This window comes from Belonocnema kinseyi, chromosome 6, assembly GCF_010883055.1.
Source record: "Belonocnema kinseyi isolate 2016_QV_RU_SX_M_011 chromosome 6, B_treatae_v1, whole genome shotgun sequence".
NCBI classification, from domain to species: domain Eukaryota; kingdom Metazoa; phylum Arthropoda; class Insecta; order Hymenoptera; family Cynipidae; genus Belonocnema; species Belonocnema kinseyi.
The window spans coordinates 81,328,786-81,351,115 of NC_046662.1; the positions used below are offsets into that span (position 1 = coordinate 81,328,786).

At 30.9% G+C, this 22,330-nt stretch overlaps 1 protein-coding gene across 1 annotated transcript in view; it reads right to left on the reverse strand.

The window, feature by feature from the left end:
- LOC117175477 (transient receptor potential channel pyrexia-like) overlaps nucleotides 1-22,330 on the reverse strand; it is a 179,335-nt gene that overhangs the window by 79,292 nt on the left and 77,713 nt on the right. The gene's annotated exons all lie outside the window — the stretch shown is intronic.

Here is a 22,330-nt window from a genome sequence, read left to right on the forward strand (position 1 = left end):
GCACCACATTCTTTTAGAATTATCTCGTTACTTACTTTGTCCATTAGGGATTTCCCGCTTATTATGCGCATGAATCTCATGTCAATTGCGTTAATTTTACTAATTGTTTCATTTTTTTAATGATGCTCTTTTTTAGTTGATAATTCTCCTTTCTTGGTAAAATAAAATAATTTCCTTAGTTTCAATTTTTTTGGGGGGTCAAAATGTATCAGTTACGTGGAAAATTATTTTTTTTCTAAAAGGTCATTTGTATTATTTGAAAAATAAAATTCTGTACAGAAAATTTGTTCTTAGGCTTGAAGTTTCAACAATTTCAATAAACTTTTATTTCTTTCTCGAGAGAAAAATATTTTGGATTAAAATTTGTCTTTTAGGTTTTTAGTTTTTTGTATAAATTTCATTATTTTATTGACCTATAAACTATGAAAATTTTTTATTTGGCGTTTATCTTTGTAGGATGAAAATTCGACTAAGATGTAAAAAATTTAATTATTCTGTCTGTAAATTCAAGTATTTTCTTAAAATGTCATTTTTTTATTGTGGAAAAGAGATTTTTTAATAAAAATAAATTGATAAATTTTAGATTTAATTTTAGTATTGAAATTTTAATGATCAAGATGAATAAAAGAAATTGGTGAAGTAAAAATTAGGGAATTTCGAAAATGAATGAATGAATAATAATAGAAATAACTAAAATATTTCTAGACTAGAAATGGAGTACATTAAGGGGTGGGGGGTAAATATATTGTTACGGTCTGTCACAGGGGTGGTCTAAGAAAGGGCTATCATCCGTTACGTAATTTAAGTACGGCCCCTCAGGGTTAAATAACAATTGAAACTTTTAACTACAGAGAAAAATATATAAAACTGTAAATAACTATGTGAAATAAACTTTTGATGTCAGCATCTCTAACGTAACCTCTAAAAATGACACTCAGAACTCTAACCCTGAACTTAAAAGATAATGAAAAGATAGTTTCTTTTGTCAATCCATTACACTATGATGCAATACGTTCATCTAACCGTAGTACATTTTTCTTATAAGAAAACTGAAATTTTACTTGGCAAGCGGAAAAAATGCTACAGTGAGATGAATATGCTACAGCTTCATGTGCAAGATTGATAAAAATATAGATTTTTCACTTGCAAAGCTTTCTTCTCGAATTTTCTCTCTACTGTTGCTTCCTTTTTCTTTTTTAAAAAAATGTCTGATTACACTGTATCTTGCTACACTCACAACGTTTCACTCACGCCATGATTGCATTATACTGTTCTCCTTATCTATTCATCATGGTTACAGCACATGCGCGCTTCACTCGGCTGCGCATTCTGCCGTCGCACATCGAAGTCCCATACTTGTCTGGAAGTTTTTCCAAACCAATGTATGGAATTATCGAAATGTATGGGAAGTTTAAAAGTAAGTAACGAAAAATTTCCATGCTTGAATGGGATATTCAGAAGTATGGGGAAAATGCCATACTTTCGTATGGAAAATTTACAATTATTTATTACAGTGATTTTTTTGATCGAAATATTAGCTATTATATCCTAGGTGCAGAATAAATCTTTTTTTATTGAAAGTTCAACTACTTGGTTGGAAGTTGAACTTTGTTATTGAAAATTTATTTTTTTTGTCCTCTTTTTTGTTCAAAAATTCAACTGCTTTATTGAAAATTCATCCTTATCGGTAGAAAAGTTCTTGCTTGAAAATTCATCTTCCTTAGATAGAATTCAATGTCTGCTAGAAAATTCGTTTCTTTGGATTGAAGCTTAATCTATTCTTTTTTTAAAATATAAAACTGTTTATGATTCAAGTTTAATCTTTTTTGTGTTAAAAATTCAACCATTTGGTTGCAAATTCATCTCTGTAGGTGGAAAATTTTACTATGTGTTTAAAAAGTCAATTATTTTGATGAAACTTTAATTAATTTGTTGAAAATTTAACTATTCTCTTTAAATATTTTTATATTCAATTTAACCATTAAAGTTAAAATGAAGATCATCCATAAATTATAGATTTTTGAAAACAACTCTGAAAAGGAATATCTATTGTCCAATTTTACCCACTTGATAACTCGTTTTAAGTATGATTCGTGTTGTACGACAGAGCGAGAGGCGATTAAAAACTTTTACATGAAAAAAATGATGAACAACAGTATTAATTATTGAATTCATGTCGCATTTGATTGGAAGCTATCTTGCGAGCTCTCTAATGAATAAATTCGAATCTCATATCAGAGTAACGATTAATAAACCCTTCGGTTGGACCACCTGGTTCGAGTAAAGTGGACCGGTTCATCTCCAATACCATAATAAATAATTAAATTCGAAGTCATTGCTCGATCCAACTTAAATTAAGATCCGAAATGTCCTGCGAAGCCTGACATGATTACTTCGTTTCGCATTAACGGGAGAAGTCATTCTTACCATTCATTATTTGTCTTTCAGCAGGTGAATTTCTGCGGGGGCCTTCTCCAATATCACTCCCGTTATAATATTTCCTTTGACAAGTGTTTTAACCAGTATCGAATTCCTGGATTGATACTTTCGAATCGTGACTCGAAAAATTCATAAATTTTAGGATCATAAATTTACCACTTATTATCATTTTAATTGCGGAATGTTCATTTTTTCTCCGTTTGCTTTAAAAATAAATACTATTAAGGGTCTGTCCATAAATTAAGTAAGAAAATTTTTTGTCATTTTTTGCAGTGACTTCATTTGCTTATATGCCAACGTGATGATATGGCGAACTACAAGCTTCAGCAATAAATCAAGAATAGTTAAAAATATTAAAATATCAGACATTAGAGCCCAGAATGCTTTGAAAACAGGTGAAATGTGGGAATTTGTCATGAAAATAAAAGAATAAAGGGGGACTTAATTATTTTCAATAAAACTTATATTGAAGATAAATTTTCTGACAGAATGAATGACAGAATGAATTTTCATCAAAATACATCAAGAAAATCAATTCTCGCAACTCACAGCAACAACAAACAATTTTCAACTAATTGTATTTAACCAAAAAAACGACATTTTGAGATAAGAGTTGAATCCTCAAACATAAACTTGCATTTTTTTAAAATAGTTTAATTTTTCACTTACGAAGGATACATTTTGAATTAAAAAATGGGTTCTTTACATGTTCCCAAGTAGTTCAACTTTCGACCAAGCAGTTGAATTTTCTACCAAAAACCTAATTTTATACTGAATAAAGATATTTTCAAATTATTAGTTTAATTTTTAAACAATTAGTTGCATTTTTAACCAAAAAGAAGATTTTTTACAAAATAGTCGAATTTTCAAATCAAATTATGAATCTTCAATTTGAAATGAGATTTTAATTTAAAACAAAATATATGAATTTTCAACGAAATAGTTAAATTTTTACAAAAGCAATAAATTCTTCACCACAAAAAGGAAATAGATGAATTTTGAGTAAAAATGATTAATTTTTAATAAAGGTAGTTTTCGTGTTAAAAATTAGGTCTCTGGAAGAAAATTTTCCTATAATTTAAGAATAGAAAATATAGCAGAAGTCATGTCTTATAAAAAAAGAATTATTTTTGATGAAAAAAGTTTTAAACTTAAGAAAAAAAATTATTTTAACACTTGTGTTTGTAATTTACTTTCTTCTTAATAATTTTTTTCAACCGGTTGAATTTTAATCAATCAAAGTTTATTTCTTCGAGTGGAAATTCTCTACTATTCTAGCGTTTCCAATTTTAATAATATGTAAATAGTCTTCAAATATAGTTACTTATTCTAAAAAGTTTTTATTTTAAAAAAAATTATTGAACGATTTCACGTATAAAAAATTTTACATTGAAAATTGGAAAGATATAACTTGTATTGAATGCTTTCAATCACAGAGATAATAAACCACGATTTATTAAAATTCAACTATTCATGAAAAATCGGTTAGAAGCGAATTCTTAAAATCAGAGAAAAAGCATTTTTCAGAGATCTTATTTTTGAACCAGCAACTGTTCTGATTTAGTTTGTAATTAGGCAAATATCGAGAAAAAGTGCAAGTTTTTGGAAAACAGAGGAAAAAGAGATATTCTTAAAAAAAAGAGGAAATAATTGGAATAGGACCAAGATGGTTTTTTTACACTTAAAGTCGAATTGTATAACAAGCGACGGTGTTTAAAAAGAATGTACTTGAATCTTCAACCAAATATAAAAATAACCTACCAACGGAGATAGTAATTTTTTAACCAAAAATTAAATAATTACATTTGCAGTTAAAGAATTACTTATACCAAATTTTTTTTAACCTGCTTGACTGAATAGAAAAAGAATGTCTTCTATTCCATAAATCGCCAAAAGCTCCATTATACCCCCCCCCCCCCAACCCCCTGGTAGTACGTGAAAAAGGGAAAATTTCTTGACAACAGGAGAAAAATATGATCTTTTTTTAAACACGCTGAAAAGAGGGGAACGGAGTAAAGAGTGTGAGGTCTGATGCAAACTTTGTTGAAATTTATCATCAAGAAACCTACTAAACCTTTTCTACTTCGTAAAGTTACTTCCACTGCAATAAAAATTAGAAAAGTTTACTATTGAATAGAATTTAAATATTTCCGACTAATGAAAATTTCTAAAGAAGTTTTCTTTATAAAGGAATAAGTTTACAAAATAATTTTTACAAATTCCTTGGATCATTTTATTAAAATTCTGAGAATTAGTCGTATCATCGTCTGCGTCACGGAGCACGGTCGGGAAGGTTCAATTTGTTTGGATGGCCCGATGTCATTTCTGCCGTCTGCTGGTCCCATCGTCTCATCCACTCGTTATTGCCAATTATTTGTCCTTACCGCGAAATGGCTCCCTCGTGTTTGCTACGGAAAGCCTAATTACTTTGAAGCCGTTAACTACGCGGCGTCTGCCGCTGGATTTACGACAAATAAATGACGCGCGCTCTTGTGCGACGCTGATTTCATCAAACTTTACTGGGGTAATTAACAAAATCGATATAATTCTCGGTGTGGTCAAACAAGACTGCACGCCGAATTATTCCACTGAGCTTACATTTTAATGCTACCTTGATTGCTTACCAGCTGATTTAGCACCTGTTGAATCTTAACGATAATTTGGGGGAAAATGACAGTAAAATATGAGTTGCAAAATCACGCTCCTTGCCATTCACGAGATTTTATAATCTCTGAAGAACTTTCACCTATTCATCAAATTATGTCGACGCAATAAAAGGAAAAACTGGAAGAAGTCATAGAAAAAATGTTTACACTTTGATTCTTATAATTTTTCTGTTTATCAAATTTCAGTTGATTATGTTAAGTAACTTCTGTAAAATAGTTAATTTTTCTAAGTTTGATCTTCGAAATTTTCACTCCACAATATCTTCTAGGTGAAATTTTGCTCATTTTTAAAGATTTCAAGGGTTTTAATTTGAGAAACAGCTCTTCACGATTTTAAGTTTGTTCTCTTTTCACGCTCATATTCTTAGCTCTAAACACAAACTTTAAAAAATGGTTAATTTGCGACTTATATCATTTATTGAAGTTTGATGGATTTAGTTCTGACGGCATTAAAGTTATAGTTGTCGAGTCTTGAAGTCTTGAACTTTTACAATTTCCAATGTTCACATTTAGAACGTGTCGGTTTACAATTTCCAGTTCACTTATAAAAGATTTAAATTGAAGCGTGTCATGAGAAAACCATGTAAGGGCCAAGAAAAAATGTCGGGAGAGCAACAAAATGTTCTCAGAATTCGAATAATATAAAAAAAGTAAAAGTCTACTCGAAAGTTAATAAGCTTCTTTAGATGTATTTTAAAAATAGTTGGAGCAAGTTCATACATTTTGAGAAAAATATCCATACAAAATTTGTTTTCTTCAAGTTGTTGTTTCCAAAGTATAGTTTCTAATTAATATGAAATATATACGTAAAACAGCAGAAACATATTGCGAGACAAATAGAAGGCTCAAAAGATTAAAATTATAATTTCTTCAACTTAAAAAAAAAATTGTTGTAAAATCATAAAGGTAATAGCAACATTTGATTCTGATAAAAAATACATAAGGTTTTCATTATCCTATATGAACTCGAGTCATGACGTAGCATAAATGAACAATGTATGAAATTTATATTTATAACAGATTGGGTGGAGCAAAAAATTGTTTAATACATGCATTTCATATAATTTTTTGAACAGAGCCGAATCAAGTTATTAGTTTTTCCGTATCTGTCATAATTAAAAAAGTCGTTTAAGCAATTTAAAAATCAAAGTTTTTTACAAAAATGTGCGGTGGAATTTTATAGATCTTTCACAAGGCAATTAAAACGTGTTTTAATTTAGATTTACAATTTTCTAATTTCACAAATTTTTCTCATTTAAATGTTTAAATTCCAGATTGTTGCCTATTTATTGAATTGAAGTTCTAGATTTCATTCGAATCAGTTTCTAAAATTTTGAAAAATAATGGTTGCATACAAAAAGTACGCAAGATACAGTTTCAAGATAAAAGGTTCAGAACGCTTACATCTTATGTCATACAATTTTAAAAATTCAAAAATTTAGAAACTTTCGGTTAGTGGATTTTTTCAAAATATTATTCTTTGATACAATAATTTTAAAGAAAATTAATTGATTTGTTCAACCGTTTAGCATGAATATTTCTTGGAATTATTATCATTTAATATAAAAAGTATATATATATAATTAAAAATTTGTCATAAGGACAACCGCAGGATTTCGCCGGGAGCGGGTGCTAATCTGAAAAATTGCACCCGCTTCCAGCGAAATCGCGGTAAAATTTCAGCCATACCCACGTCTCACAACTGGTACTAGGGTACTAGGGTATATAATATGGTACTATTATGTTAAATATAAATTTCCTCGCCAGAGAACCAATTTTTTGGATGAAACATTTTTTATTCTCATTCAACATCGCCATATTTCGAGAGTCACTTTTTACTTTCGGAAATAATACTTTAAGACTTGTTTTTTAATCGCTATACATAGACGATTTTGAAACCCCATGAAATTTTATTCTTAAAATTCTGGATGGATTTTTTCGGAACTTGCTAAGATTTTTACGAAAACTTCATTTGTCCATATATAGAAACCAAATATCTCTGAAGTATGATTTTGTTTAACTTAAAATTGAATTTTTCATCGCAATCCGCAATCAAGCCAGATCCAATTTTAGGTTAATATCACTCTGAGATTGTCAATTTCCACCTCCCTTTCCTTAAACCTGGATAACTTTTTTTGATTCCATTTTTTCGCCTTAATTCAACAACACTTCGAATAGGAAGTGGACATTTGTTTGATCTTTTAATAGTGACTTCGATTTTACAGAATATTTTTCGGTCTTTTGAAAAATTGCCATGTTCTGTACTGCCAACTATACAATTTTTAAGTTTTAATACCTGAAATATAAAGATCCGTAATATCGGAAATGCAAATATGATTTTATCTATAAAAAAGGGTTAAATAAATAAGGGAAATGAAAAATAATTAATTCTTAAATTATCTGTGGAATAAATTAAACATATCAATAAACGCAATTCATATTCTGCTCAGACATTTCCAGTTGCATTACCGATATTTGCATACTGGTCAAATGGACATTAATTTAACACAATTCGATTATTATTTCCGTTCACATTAAATTACTTTAATTCGATTCACATATTCATTTAGCCTTGGTATTGAAACGGAATATAGAATTATATCTAATATAGTATAAAATATATGCATTGCGAAACTAATATTGCAACAGCTTACTCGATAAACGATAGCTCGAAAGGGAGCGCCTGAATTCTCATTTGCTTGCTCTTAAGTGCTCTCGCGGGCTTCGAAATAAACCAAGCATGTTCGAATATTCAAATTCGACATATTACACGCAAAGTAGATTAAGGGCATATAGAAGGCAAGCGAAGCAGATGATGAAAGGAGGGTGCTGATTCGAGGCCTTCCACCCACGCGCCTCTCTGTAACAATAATAATAATAATAATAATAATAATAATAATAATAATAATAATCTGCACGTGAATCGCTTCGCTCCCAAGTTCGACCGTGTCTAAGACGTGCTCTATGGCATATCGAGTTGTGCGCACGATAATATATTTTACTCAGGCTTCGCACTCGGCTAATTGACATCTATCATTTGGTAATTGTGAATTCTCTTTTGTTAAAACTCCTTGAGATTTAACACCAGACGATGTCGCAGATCCTTGCCAATATGGGGTGCTTTGTACTAATAATGAATACAATGTGAAAAATAAGCGTTTTGTTGCAATTAGTGATTTAAAAACATTATATTAGAAATCTAAGGTTTTTATTCTTTCAAGTGATATATTACTTGCCTTCAAAAGTTCAAAATTAGAATTAGTGCATTATCATAAATGTCAAACAGTCATACGACAATAAATCGAGCGGTCTTCCTTAAAAAGCATTTATCACTAATTGACACGAAGTTCTGTTTTTGTTAATACATTGTATATCCGAAATCCGGAACTTTCAACTTTTAGGGCTCAGACTCAGATGATAACAAAATATAAAAATTACACTTCTGTCAAAACCCCAGTCGGGGGCTGACTGGGGTCTGATCGAACAAATCTTATGATCGAATGCTCAGACGGTAGCTGGCCGGGCGCTGATTGGCAATAATGAAATTGTTAAACTTTGTTTATAACCTAATTACTTTTTCTGATTACATTAGGAAATGGATACGTATACGCTTCCGAAACGCGGATATGCCCGATTTCCTTCAAACTGCGTATACCTATGTATTTTGATTCGCTGATTACAAATATGATAACGAATATTGGCGCAAATTTGATTTTCATGGTGAAATCACCAAAAAAAAACATAAAAATTATGGTTTTTTTTTTGAGTTTATCTCAGCTAATATCCAAAATTCAAAAAAAAAATGTTTCAAAAAAAAGTTGTAAATCTTATCGAAATACACATTTTTTATTCCAAGCATTTTTTTAAAGGAAGGATTTTTTCCGAGAAATTCGGCAAAATGAAAGTGACATACGTCTATAACCCCATGAGGCGTTGGAAAAGAGGGAGGGGTGTGATCTTACATTATTTCTGTGACTTGTCACAGGGTGCCTTCCCGCCCTCACAAGGCGTTGGAAAAGGGGGAGGGGTGTGACCTTTCATTATTTCTATGACCAGTCACAGGGGTGCCTTCCCACCCCCCACGGGGCGTTGGAAAGGGGCAGGGGTGTGATCTTGCATTATTTCTATGACCAGTCACAGGGGTGCCTCCCCCGGGGGGCATTTGGAAAAGGGGCAGGGGTGTGACCTTATATTATTTCTATGATTAATCACAGGGTAGCCTTTCCGTCCCCACGGGGCGTTGGAAAAGGGGCAGGGATGTAATCTTACATTTCTATGACCAGTCACAGGGATGCCTTTCCGCCCCCACAGGACGTTGGAAAAGGCGCAGGGATAATCAAATTAAAAAAAAATTTGCTCTTTAAAATAATCCAACCTTCTCGCGGTGAAGAGCGTGAATAGGCAATAAGCCGAAACTAATGGATTTATCACTGATTTTCTGGGAAACTATCATTCCCATAAAAAAATGCTTGCAGGAAAAAATGAGTATTTCGATGAGATCTACAACTTTTATTCCAATTTTTTTTTAAATTTTGCATATTTGCTGAGATAAACTTAAAAAACCATGATTTTTATAGTTTTTTGATGATTTCACCATGAAAATAAAATTTGCGCCAATTTTCACTGTCATCTTCGTAATCAGCGCATCAAAATACATAAGTATACAAAGTGCGAAAAACATCGGGCATATCCACTTTTCGGAAGTTCACCCGAAAAAAATTCTAAGTTTCATCTTTATGAAAAATTTCAAATGTGCAGAAAAAAGTTACATTTTATATCAATCTTAAACGTTGTAATATAGTATAAAATACCTAAAAACCAAACCTTACACGAAAGATAAAAAATTTTATTATTAAGTAATTTTCAACATTCACGATTAAATTTCTGAGTTCCGTCGTTAAAAATTTTAAATGTTCATAAAAAATTACATTTCCTGCCATTTTAAAAAGTTGTAAAATAGTCTACAACGGGAAAAAACAAAATATCACGCGAAGAAAAATTGTAATTGATTACAAAATATTTATTTAAATGTGTTTTATTGATATTCCTCTTAAAAGTTCGTGTATTTTACATTTACATAACGCCGCATAATAATACATAATTAGAAAAATAGAACTTAAAATTTGGTACTTTAACTTTTAACTGTAGCTTATGAGGATGGCTTTTTCAACGAGTTTCAACTTGTCGGTTTAGCCCAGTGGTTAGCACCCCCGAATGCTAGGCGTTAGATTTATGTATAGATATGTAGGTTCGATATCCCATAGCGTTAGAAATTTTTCTTCTAATATAATGTTTAAAAATGTAATACACGTATTTACTCTAAACAGGACTATTAATATTTAAAGTCAAAATACTCGTAATCATTTGATATTTATTTTTTAAATACATTTTGGCTCTAAACGACTACGTGAAAATAGTTAATGTTGTCTGTGTGCTGGGCGTGTGGAATTTCATATATTAATATTCTCCAATTCTGCAGTAAAAAATAATCAAATTTATTCCTTAATTTAGTTACTGATGCTCTTTATATAGTTGAAACGCAAATCATTTAAATCTAGTAAAGCACCAATTGATCCTGTCCGGGACACGGTCGGGCTCCCATGCCAGCTCCCAGCCATGCTCCATGGCCGGACGCTGGCTAGCGCAGCGTGACGATGCTGGTCGGTATCTGACCAGAAACCCCGGTCACAGCCCGACTTAAAGTCGGGCTCTCCAGCCAGCTCCCGGCTTAAAGCCGGGCTCTCCAGCCGTAGAATGGCCAGTCTCCGACTTAAATTTCCACCCGGGAAGCTTCAATTTTTTTTTTTTTTACGGCATTTACAAAACATAAACCGTTATCCTTATTAAAAAACGATCCAAAAAAATGTGGAAGAACTTCATGAAAGTCCTATTTTTATTTTTAGATTATTCACCGTATCTAGTGTAATATTGTCGGAAAGTTGCATTTGTGATTTTTCCTTTTTTATGGCTAAAACCATAAATATTGCTGTTCGAAGGCTGCGTAACCAACATGACCTGCCATTTAGGCCCCAAAAAGTATACTAAAAATTTATCTATTCCATTTTTGGTGGCAAGTTGATACTATTTAGTTAAGAATTCAACAATTTTGTTAAAAATTTATTTATTTTGTTATAAGGCTCCTTTTTGTTAATAGAAGAAGTAATCTTCTTGATGAAAAATTCAACTACAGTAAACTTCCGCCTACTTCAAAGATCGCTTTCAAAGTGGCTTACCAAATAAGAAGAAGCTCAAAGAGCGAGAAATCCTCGTAGATTTGAATTGAGTATTTTAGCATGACGTCATGGGAATGCTGACATCTTTTTCAAGAAAATGTGCTAAACATAAAAGTAGGTGATAAATGTATGAATAGTAACATTTGTCGAGTTCCATTCTTTTGTCGATTGATGACCTTTCAGTTTCACGAAATATAATCAACCGTTTGAAATTTGAGGTGAGTGTGCCCGATCTGATACACTAACCTAAAATTTTTCATATTTTATTTAATTTTGTAACACTGAAAGGTTGTCAATCGACAAAAGAATCGAACATGACTGAGAAAATATATTCTAAATTTGACAAACATTACTATTTAAGCCTTCATAACTTACCTTTCTGTTTAGAATATTTTTCCAAAAATTCTTTTGCAGTTGCAGTCGCATCTGTTAACCTTCCTGATAGTTGACATTTTAAGCTATCCTAGCATTCTATAACTAAAAATTGAGACCTTTATAACTAACCTTTACGTTCAGAATATTTTTCCCAAAAAAGTTGTCTGCACTCCTATGTCAAGCACTATGCTAACGACCCCGGACATTCCCACCCATCCCTCCCTGACCGCGACTTCATGCCACCAACCTCACTATTCCGCGACATATTTAAGTCGTTTCTTGATTCTATTATATTGATTTTGTGTTGAAAAGTTGTTAAATGTGAACAAAGACAATCGAAAGCTACTTGAAAAACACTTAAATGCATGCAGTGATACAAACCTTAACGGCCAGGGTCATTTTCAACTGCGCAAATCTGGATCATCTAAAATCTAAACCAATTCCAATTGTCATGCGTAATATTGCGCAATCTCCGCATGTGAGTACAAGCGCACTGCGTCTCACCGCTACGCTTCTAGTATGTTTCAGACAAGAGTTGCACCCACCTCTCGCCCCTTGAGCTAACAAACTTTGTCGGTTATAGCAGTTTACATCCGACAGAGTCGGCAATATTTATCTGTATTAGTATATTCAATACAAGGCTCAGACAGCCAATTAACGTTGCTGGATAAAAATAACCTAAAGATCGCGGTAGAGGTGGGGGCCCCTCTAGCCATGAAATTCTGGAAGGTGTACGTTTTAAGGCAGCTGAAATAAGAGGAAGTTTACTGCAATCGTTATAACTTGAACTACTTTGTTAACAATTTATTTCATTAGTTGAAAAACCATCTCTTTTGTTAGAAATTTGACTATTTAATTAAAAATTCGTTTTTCTATTGGTTGGAAATCAATTTTTCGAACTTCAAATTAAAATAATAAATTTTGGGTTAAAAATTACCTTTTTCGTCGAAAATTCATGTATTTGGGTCTACAATTCAACTCTTTTTTTTTTAATTCATCTGTTTAATTCAAATTTCAATCTTTTTTTTCAATATCAGCTATTATATTTTCCCTCAAAAACTAATCTTTTTTATTGAAAATTCAACTACTTCGTTGAAAATAGAAAATAGAATTCAACTACTTCGTTGAAAATGCAATATGTTTAAATTTGAAATATCAAGTGTTTTATCTTAAATTCAATATTGTACCTGTGTAATAATTTAATTGTGAAGAAGTTACTTTGCTACTATTCCCCTATTTTCATGAAAAATTACCATATTGGTTCCTTACGGAGGGAGGCTTGTAATGAATAAAATTTTCAAATCTACTCACAGAAAAAACTGAAGTTAAATTTTGTTGCATGTAAAATTTTCCGCTGTTAAAGTTTATATGCTATTTGGCGAAAGTTTATCCTTCGGTGGAATAAAAGCTGTCGTCTGCTACGGCCTCCTTAACAGCAATGGGAAACGGGCAATGTATGAGTTAATTCGAGTTATAAATCGGGACACCAGATTTAAAACGACACAGAAAAAACAAAAGTTAAAATGTGTTGCAGGTGAAACTTGAAACGGTTAAAAATTAGAAATATTTCGGCAAAAGTTTCACCGAGGTTAGGAGAATAATTCTGATCTCGTCTACTGCGAAAATTATCTTCGATTCATTTCAAGTTTATCCGGCAAGGTCAATTTTTGTTGCGGTGAATCTTTCATCTAAAATCGATGTAAACTTTAACTTTCGTTTTTTCTGTGCTTCGTTAACATTCTTCTTTATTGTTCTACCTCAGGATCTCGAAACTACTACTTTTTAAATGTGCGCTCTGATTTCTAATATTATTTTGGATCAGATTAGTCATTTTAAAGTGTTCTTTTTTTTCGAGATTGAAAAATTGACCTAGTTTATATGACAAAAACCGACCTATTGTTTAATTTTTTATGCCCAGCAGTACCGATTTATGATGCTTCAAAGCATGTTAGCGTTTTCGAGACAGATTGAATGGCCTGCTGACAATCCTTCCAGCAGTACCTCTAATTATCCAGCTCTAATGATTATATATAATGATATTATTATTATATGTAATAATCTACTGATTTATAAATTTAGAAAATATATTTTAATTTTTTGCATACGAGGAAAACTTTTTTAGTATTGTGAATACAGCAGTAATGTATATTGTATATGATATATTTGTTTGCGTCTTCGAGATACATCATGATTAATAATGAAACATTTCACAACCTACTACATAACATACCAATATAGCTTTTGTATTTTTTAATAAAATGATTTACCTTGTTTAGAGGATGATTTTGTTTACATTAGGAATATAACAGTACAGTTTTTGAATACAATTCTTTGCCTCTCTAAGACGAGTGAATTGACTTATTTTGACGAACTTTCGATGACCATTATTGACCATCAATAGTTACTTAGAAAGTTTAAATAAGGGTTACAATATTTATATGCATTTTTTTCATTTGGAGTATAACACTGCCGTTAGTTAAAAAGTTGTTTATTCTGAAGAAACACATCGATTGGCATCTATTGAGATAAGTTTAAAAAACATGGAGAGCCCTCATTTTTTTGTTAGAGAAAAACCTGCCTCTGTGAGGAAGTCAACTTATTTGATCCCTATAACGAAGCAAAGCTCTCATAAATTAAGCAAAAAAAATTACACCCATAATTGCAATATCGACGGGTCCAAATGACAAGGTGCTATCTCGGCAGAACCAAATAAAAAGCTTCGATGTTTCGCTACCCGAGATGACACCTTTTCATTTCGTCCTACCGAGATGGCACCTTGTAATTTGACACGTCGTTATTATGTTTGTATGCTTCGTCTTATATTTTAGGGTATTATTAAATGAAATAGATGAAAAAGAATTTGACCTAAAAGGCGCGTGGGATGCTCGTATTTGTAACGTATCCTGGGGGGTCAACATTTGTCTGATGGTCTGTGACGAAAAAGGGGAAGGGTGGACAAAATATTGAAAAAAGCGTGATGTATTTTTTCAAGGGCCCTAAGGGGAAAAAGAAAACTTGCGGATTTATTAATGCGCAAAGATATTAATAGAGAACGTGCGCGGAAATAAAAGGATTGCGAATCGGAGGAACGCGTGGGTGTTTGGGGGCCGCCCATGTCGATTGGCGTGCGGTCCGCCCGCAGTAACAATTTAATTACAGCATCGTCCGATATGTATAGCAGCCACCCACGATAAATTGAATTTGCTACGGTATTAAGGCCCGGACGGAACTCGATTTATACCAGCTTGGTTCTGTACCCGGCAGCGCTAAACAGTAGTCAAGGAATAGAGAGAGGAGAGGTTATAATTAAGAGGTTCATCATCTTGGAAATTTGCTCATATAACTTCCCCTTCGGCCATCCGATCAACGAAATTGTTATTATTTTTTCCCCAGCCTCCGGCCTGATTTCACAATTACGATAGCGCTTCGAAATCAGAACAGATGATCGTTTGCTGAAGTTTCACAAATGTAATTAACAATACATCTGCATCTGCACGAATTCCAAAATAGCCTTCATCGCAAATAGCCCTATAAATTTTCATTCAGTGTTTCATATTTTACTTGTATTTTATGTGTATTGAAAGTTATTGTTTTAGGTTCAATGGGATTTATATCAATAGGCAATATCCCTAAAGAAATAATAAATCATGAAAATAGTTTCGCATTGTATAGTCGTATTGGACATTTTTTATAATTATAAGTGATTCCATGCCTAGTCATCTGAAGAATTTCATCTATTGTTAAAAGAAAAACCCTGAAATAATTTTTGAAACATTTTTAAAACAGAGAACGTTCAAAATTTAAAATTCTGGACCATTTTTCGTACATTTCATAAATTTAGTGATTTTAAAGATATTAAGATACATTTATTTATTATTCATAATAAAACGCAATTTTGAAGAAATATTTTTTTAAGAAAAACTTTTAAGAAATTTTGGATTTTTTTGAAAAAATATTTCTTTTAATCCATCTTTTATTTTGCATAATTTTCTTATAAAAAGTATACAATGACGTCTTATAACGCTATACATATAAAAATGTGGTTTCTCTCAGTTTTCGAGAAATACTTGCTGTCGAATGATGCGCTCAACGCGCGAGAGTCTGAGCTATGCAGTTCATGCGAACGAGTACATTCGTCTGATTTTTTTTTAAATTTTGAACCAATTTTTATACTCACAGGGCTTTTAGATCACAATGCAAATTATCTATAAAAAATTGTTAAGAAAATGAAAATAGATTTTTTTCAAAAATTCAGTTTAAATATTTGTTTTTGACCAATCCAAACACTTCTTGATATTTTCTTTAAAACCTCTTTTTCTTATGATTAATTAAAAAAATAAATTTTAGCATAACAAAAATGTTCAAAGTTTTAAGAGCTTCAAAAAATGGACACATATTTTTAATGTTAAATATCTCCTAAGTTTTTAAAATTTCTCAAAAATTATGTTATATGATTCGCTTCCAACGACTAAGAAAAATGACACTAGAATTTTCATCAAAATGACTTTTCAGATGCCAAATAGTAGAATTTTCGCCAAAAAAATAATATTTTTTTTTACCAAAAGAGATGAAATTCAACAGAAGAGTTGAGTTTTCAAGCTAAAAAATAGAATGTTTTGAAAAAACGTTGATTTTTAAACCCAAAAAGAGGAAAATTCAGACATGAAGGACGATTTTTTAACCAAATAGTTCAATTTGATAAATAAAATAAAATAATTTAGAATCTAATAGCTTAACTTTCAAGCAAATGGCAGGAATTAAAAACCAAATGCATTTTTTAGCCTTTATTAACAAGCAGTTAAGTTTTCTACGAAGTACTTGTCTACTAAGAAAAAAAGAATTTTCAATTTAAAAAAATGTAATCCCAAAATACGAATTCAAACCAAAATGACAAAGCGGGTGATTTTTTGCACAAAAAAGATTAGTTGTTAAATAAATAGTTGAATTTTTATAAAAATAGTTAAATTTCCAAACAAATAATTCAGCCTTGAACCAATAAAATACTTTTTTACCAATTTTTTAACCAAGTATTTGGATTTGTAATGTAAAGTAACAAATTCTCAATTAAAAATTAAATAGTTGAATTTTCAACCAAAAAAGATGACTTTTCAACAAAATAGTAGGGTTTTTAACCAAAAGAGATAGATCTTAGATAAACCGTACGCATTAAATTTTCAGCCAAAAAAAAGATTAAGTTTCAACCAAAAATGATCAATTCTTAATACACAAAGACGGATTTTCTAACCAAAAGGACGAAATTTCAATAAAAAAAGTTGAATATTTGAACCAAAAATGATGACTTTTCAACCATGATTTTAGAAGAAAACAGGTTCATTTTTAACAAATTAAGTAATTTTTCAAACAAAGAGAAGAACTTATAATAAAAAAATATTAATTCTGGACTAAAAATGAATTAGTAGGTTTTTCAATTTTGTACCGAATTGGGTGACCTTTCCACACAAAAATAAAATACTTTAATTTTTTGTTTTAAATAATTATATTTCCAATTAAATAGATGAATTTGGAAACAAAGCAAAAATAATTCTGAACGAGAAATAAACAAAACTAAACTGCCAACAAACACAATGAATTTTGAGCCAAAAAATATGTTTTTTTTTAACAAACTAGTTTGATTTTTAACAAAAGAATTTTTTAAATAAGTATCTGAAATATCAACCAAAAGTGTGAATTCTCAAATAAAAATATATTAGAAGAATTTGTCATTAAAAACAGAAAACTTCAATGTTCAGTAAAAAAATTTAATTTTCAAATATGAGACGACTTTTCAATGAAATAGTTAAATCTTCAACCAAGTATTAAAATTTTTAACCGAAAGAGAGGAAGTCTGGGCATAAAATATAAGAGTAGACTTTTCTAATTATCATTTTTTTTACGCATTCCAAATTACGGAGTGTCTCGTCCCGAAATTCGGGATAACTAATCGAATATTTTTTAAAAGCTCCAATTTTTCGGGACGAATAGACGCAGCCATTCAAAAAATGTTTATTTCTATTTTTTATGTGTGATGTCCCATTTTGCATTAACCCTTCCCCTCCTATGTCACAAATCGTCACGAAACCCATAACTCCCTCCACCCCCTGGAAGTTTGACGTAGTTGTTGAAGGCCCCCTAAGAGGATTTTTGAAGGACAGTTTTTTAAAGCCTTTGTTGTGTTCCAAGTTTGAAACATCAGGTTTTGTTGAGTATTTGCAAAAATTGCACGAGATAAATGCCTCTGAGGCACGTGGCACGTTGTAGTTGTCTTACCCACGTCAAGAAGGAGGATATTATTTCAAAGCTTCGCCACCCATAGAGCCGTTTCCCAACTGCGGATTTTGTAGTCTGTAGTGAATACAAAGCAGTTTAAACTTTAAGCGAACAATATGGAAGGCTAAAAACCGCCAAGAGTGTTCTTTTCTCTGATGTCTTCTTTTCAAGGAAGTGAACGTCAAATTGTGTTTTTTCTTTGAAGGTTTGCGGAACTCGTGGAAGATAGAGAAACTATAAACTGTAAACTGTAAAGGAACAGTATGTTTCCAGAGCGTGCCACCGCATCCCATTAAACACATTATACTTTTTCTTTCAACGTCTCACTTTTTCCCGCTTAGCACATTTTTTGAATTCCTGGAAAAAATCATTTTCGGAACTTTCGTTTCCTATGATCTACTAAACCGCTTTTAAACAATTATTTAATATTTAAAATATTAATTTGCAAAATAATATTATAAATTAAATTTCCTTTTCTTAAAAAGTTGTAGCCGCGAGATTAATATGACTTCTAGTTGGCTGTTTTCAGTTTGCTTACTTATTATTAAGAATTAATAATTCCAAACTAATTTAATCTTAACAGAATTAAAAAAGTTTTTTTTAACGAAATGTAGAATTTTTAATATTTAAAAAAATAAAACCTTTTAATAATGTGGAAAAGTTTTAAGAGATGTCAAACAAATTCTTAAGATTTCTGAGAAAATTTGAAATGATTTATATTTGCCAAAAAAATATTTTTAGATAAAATTGAAAGCCTTTAAGACTTTTAAGACTTTAAAGATTTTTCCTAAAATTTCATCAATTTTAGACAACATTCGAGTAAATTTGAGAGATATTTAGAAATTTTGAAAAGATTCAGAAACATTGTGAAATTTGGTAAGATTTAAAAAATATAAAACAAAATTTAGATTTTTTAAACTTCGAAATATAGTTTTGAAGCTTTTTAAGGATAAATTATATAATTATGGAAAATTACAGGAAAACTTTTTTAAAAGATTCAAAAATAATTTGAAATTTGAAAATATTTCAAATAATTTTAAACAAAAAGTATATTTTGTAAAATTTTGAATGAAAAATTTTAAGCCTCTTAAGAGTTTTGAAAAATATAAAAAATACACATTTTTCGTAAGAATCCTTAAAAAAATTTTAATGTCTTTTTGTTAAGAAAATTATTTTTAAACAAAAATTAAAAAGATATTTTCCAAATTATTGAAAATTTCATTAATGATTTGAGATAGTTTAAAAGATATTTTAGAATTTAAGAAAACAAAGTTATCAAATCTTTTTTTTCAACCCTCTAAAATTTCAAAATATCTCTTAAACTGACTCGAATTTTTCCTAATATTTTGTAAAATCCTTTAAAATAAAAAAATCTTCTTTAAAATTGTCTCGATACTTTTTCGAAATTTTGGAAGGAAGTGTCTAGGTGTACCGAAATGGGGGCGCAAATATGGGTGTGCCTACACAAAAATTCAACTACTCGTACCGAAATTTCAGTAAAATTGCCGTTTTTCCAGCTCCCCTATTCGTACCGAAAAAATCCGGCTGTTTGAAACGAAATTTCGGTACACGTAGCCACGGCCACATTTGAAATCTTCAAATACTTTTTTGTTCAAATTCATCTTTTTGGTTTCAAAATTCATCAAAACTGCCATTGATAGGTTGAAAATTAATCTGCTTTGTTCGAAAATTTAACTGTTTGGTTTGAAAGACGTATTTTTGGATGAATTCAGTTCTTCTCAAATTTAAATATTTTTAATGTAAATATTTTGTTACATATTCAAGTATTTCATTAAAAATTAATCTTTTTGACAGAAAATTAATCTTCTTGATTGAAAAATATCTACTCAATCTATTTACATCTACTTTATCTATTTTTTCTAAGCATTCAATTTTTTGGTTTAAATTAAAAAATGTAGATATAAAATGACAATGTGAGATGATAATGTCTTTTTCATTTTACGTCTAAAAGAAACCAACAAAAGGGGAAAATCAAAAGATATACGCCAATGACTTTCAAGCCATTTAAAAGTTTTATTAAATAAATTTTGGGATAAAACTTACTGTAACGTTTCAGGATGTGTCTGGGTTGGATGTGGTTACTCTCGACGCTATCGAGTATCTACATTTAAACTCGTTTCTCGATATCCGCTGCTCTGAGGAGTTTTAGTTTCCTGCAGTTTTCCACTTCTCTGACCAAATGTACAGATGAATGCAAGCAGTTCTGATAAGAACTCAGTTGTCGATGTTTTGGGATTTATGGATTCCACAGGATTAAGTACATCACGTATTACCTGGAGGCTTATTGTCAGTTGATGTATTTGGGGTATTTGGGGTACTTGGGGTTAGGCTGTAGGGCGATTGTCTGTCATTCACAGTGGAAGAGCAAAATTTGGGTATACTTATTAGTAATTTTAGATTCTCTATCTATAAATGTGGAAAGAGGACGTGCATGTGAGTAATAAAATAAAATATAAAAAAATGATCAGATAGAATAGAGAGGGGTCTCCACCTCCATTCGGATGAACAACTCAAAAAAACAAAAGTGGAACTCGAGTAAGATTAGAGTAGAATTTAGAAATCTAAAAAATAGAGTTGTTTTTTCTAGTGCGTAGACGTAGACTTCCAAGTTAAGAATGGGACGTGCCCTTGGTTTTGGGTTGGTGGCCTCGCAGCATGAATAGACAGATGTTGTTAGGCGTGCCACATAACACAACATGGCCGTAAAAAATAAGGGAGGAGATCCTATTAGAATTGGAGGCACTTGAGCGCCAAAAGTGTTCCATTTCAATCGAGCGGGCAAATCCGGCGACCTTGTGAACACTTCTGACACCACACAACCTTCATGGTTCCGCCCTTGTTACGAGGGAGGACCTGGTGCACTTTCTAAGTTTCTAGTGCTAATCCTAGTGTGTACATAGCACAGTTACAAATAGAGTGTACTGATGAGTGGCACCGATAGGCAAAGGCTCAAAGAATCTTCACTGCGTTTATTGTCCTGCATTCATGAATAGCGTGGGAGGGGGTTAAACCCTAATCCATAGTATTAAGTGAAACCCGTCCGCATTTCCTGAATGTTTCCACGAAGGATTCAGTAATACCAAAGTGAGGGTGGGAACTTTTCCTCTTACATCTTTTCTCTATTCAGCGGATGTTCCTGGTATTACCTAACATCATATGTATTTTTTTCCCTAAAAAAAGAAATTCTTGGAAATGAAGGGGTTGGAAATAAAAGGGTTTATTGTAGAAACTAGAGTTTATAGACCCCGGACGTTTGGGCATTTACTTTTCCAAAATCTATAGTAAACAGTAGTTTTATAATATGGGTGAGCTTCATTGAAAAAATGGTTGGTTGGGCAAACTATTTAGTTTGTAAGATATGGCAGTGGTATTTTATTAGTTGACACAACAATTTTATTAGTAGCAGTGCATATTTAGTTAGCACCAGCAACTATGAAATGATTCTCATTACTAATAAAATATCAGTACTATATCTAACATATTATTAATGTTTTTGATAAAGTGTTGTAAACTGAAGAAATGTGTGATTAAGGTACATTACGAATGTTCCAGGTGTGCAGGAAGGTTTAAAACTCCTGAATCCTTATAACGTGATTAATAAAATTGACAAAAAAAAAGGCTAAATGATATAGAATCCAATATTAAAAGAGAACAAAAACTAAATAATATAATAATAATATAATAAAAATATTTGATTTAAATATAATATTTGCATATTTTTGTTTTTTCCTTCCGATTACGGCAAAATTCGTAAATTAGTTTATTTGGAATTTATACGTACAAATATTTTAAGTTGGACATTTATTTTAATTGAGTAATTTGCTAATTAATTTTTGATAAAAAAGTAATGAATGAAATTAAAAAGAACCTTTTAATGAATAGAATAAAATTTTGTAAATGGAAATTGAATGGAAATTGCGCCTCTTGCCTAAAGCTGAAGAGAAAACACGAGTATGCAAATAACTATATTTATATAAACAATTATTACCTGAAATATTTTTTCAAAAATTTGATCTCAAGTTTCTTTTCTAAAATTGTTTGCAATAATCAATAACTATCTTCTGTCAGTTTTATAAGTCAAGGTAAGTGTTCAGTGATTTTTAAACCGAATTCAGCTAAATTAAAAGCAAGTTCTATTCAAATTTAATTTAAGTTAATTCAAGTAATTTTCAAATAATTGAACTTTATTCTAGTTTAAGCACCGGCAAAAATGACCTACACGCGTACTTTTTCAACTGTTGCTAAGGTGCTATTATTTGTATTAATATTATTTTATTTTTTTAATGTTTAGAAAAAAACCTTCAAATTTTATTATTATTATATTTATTA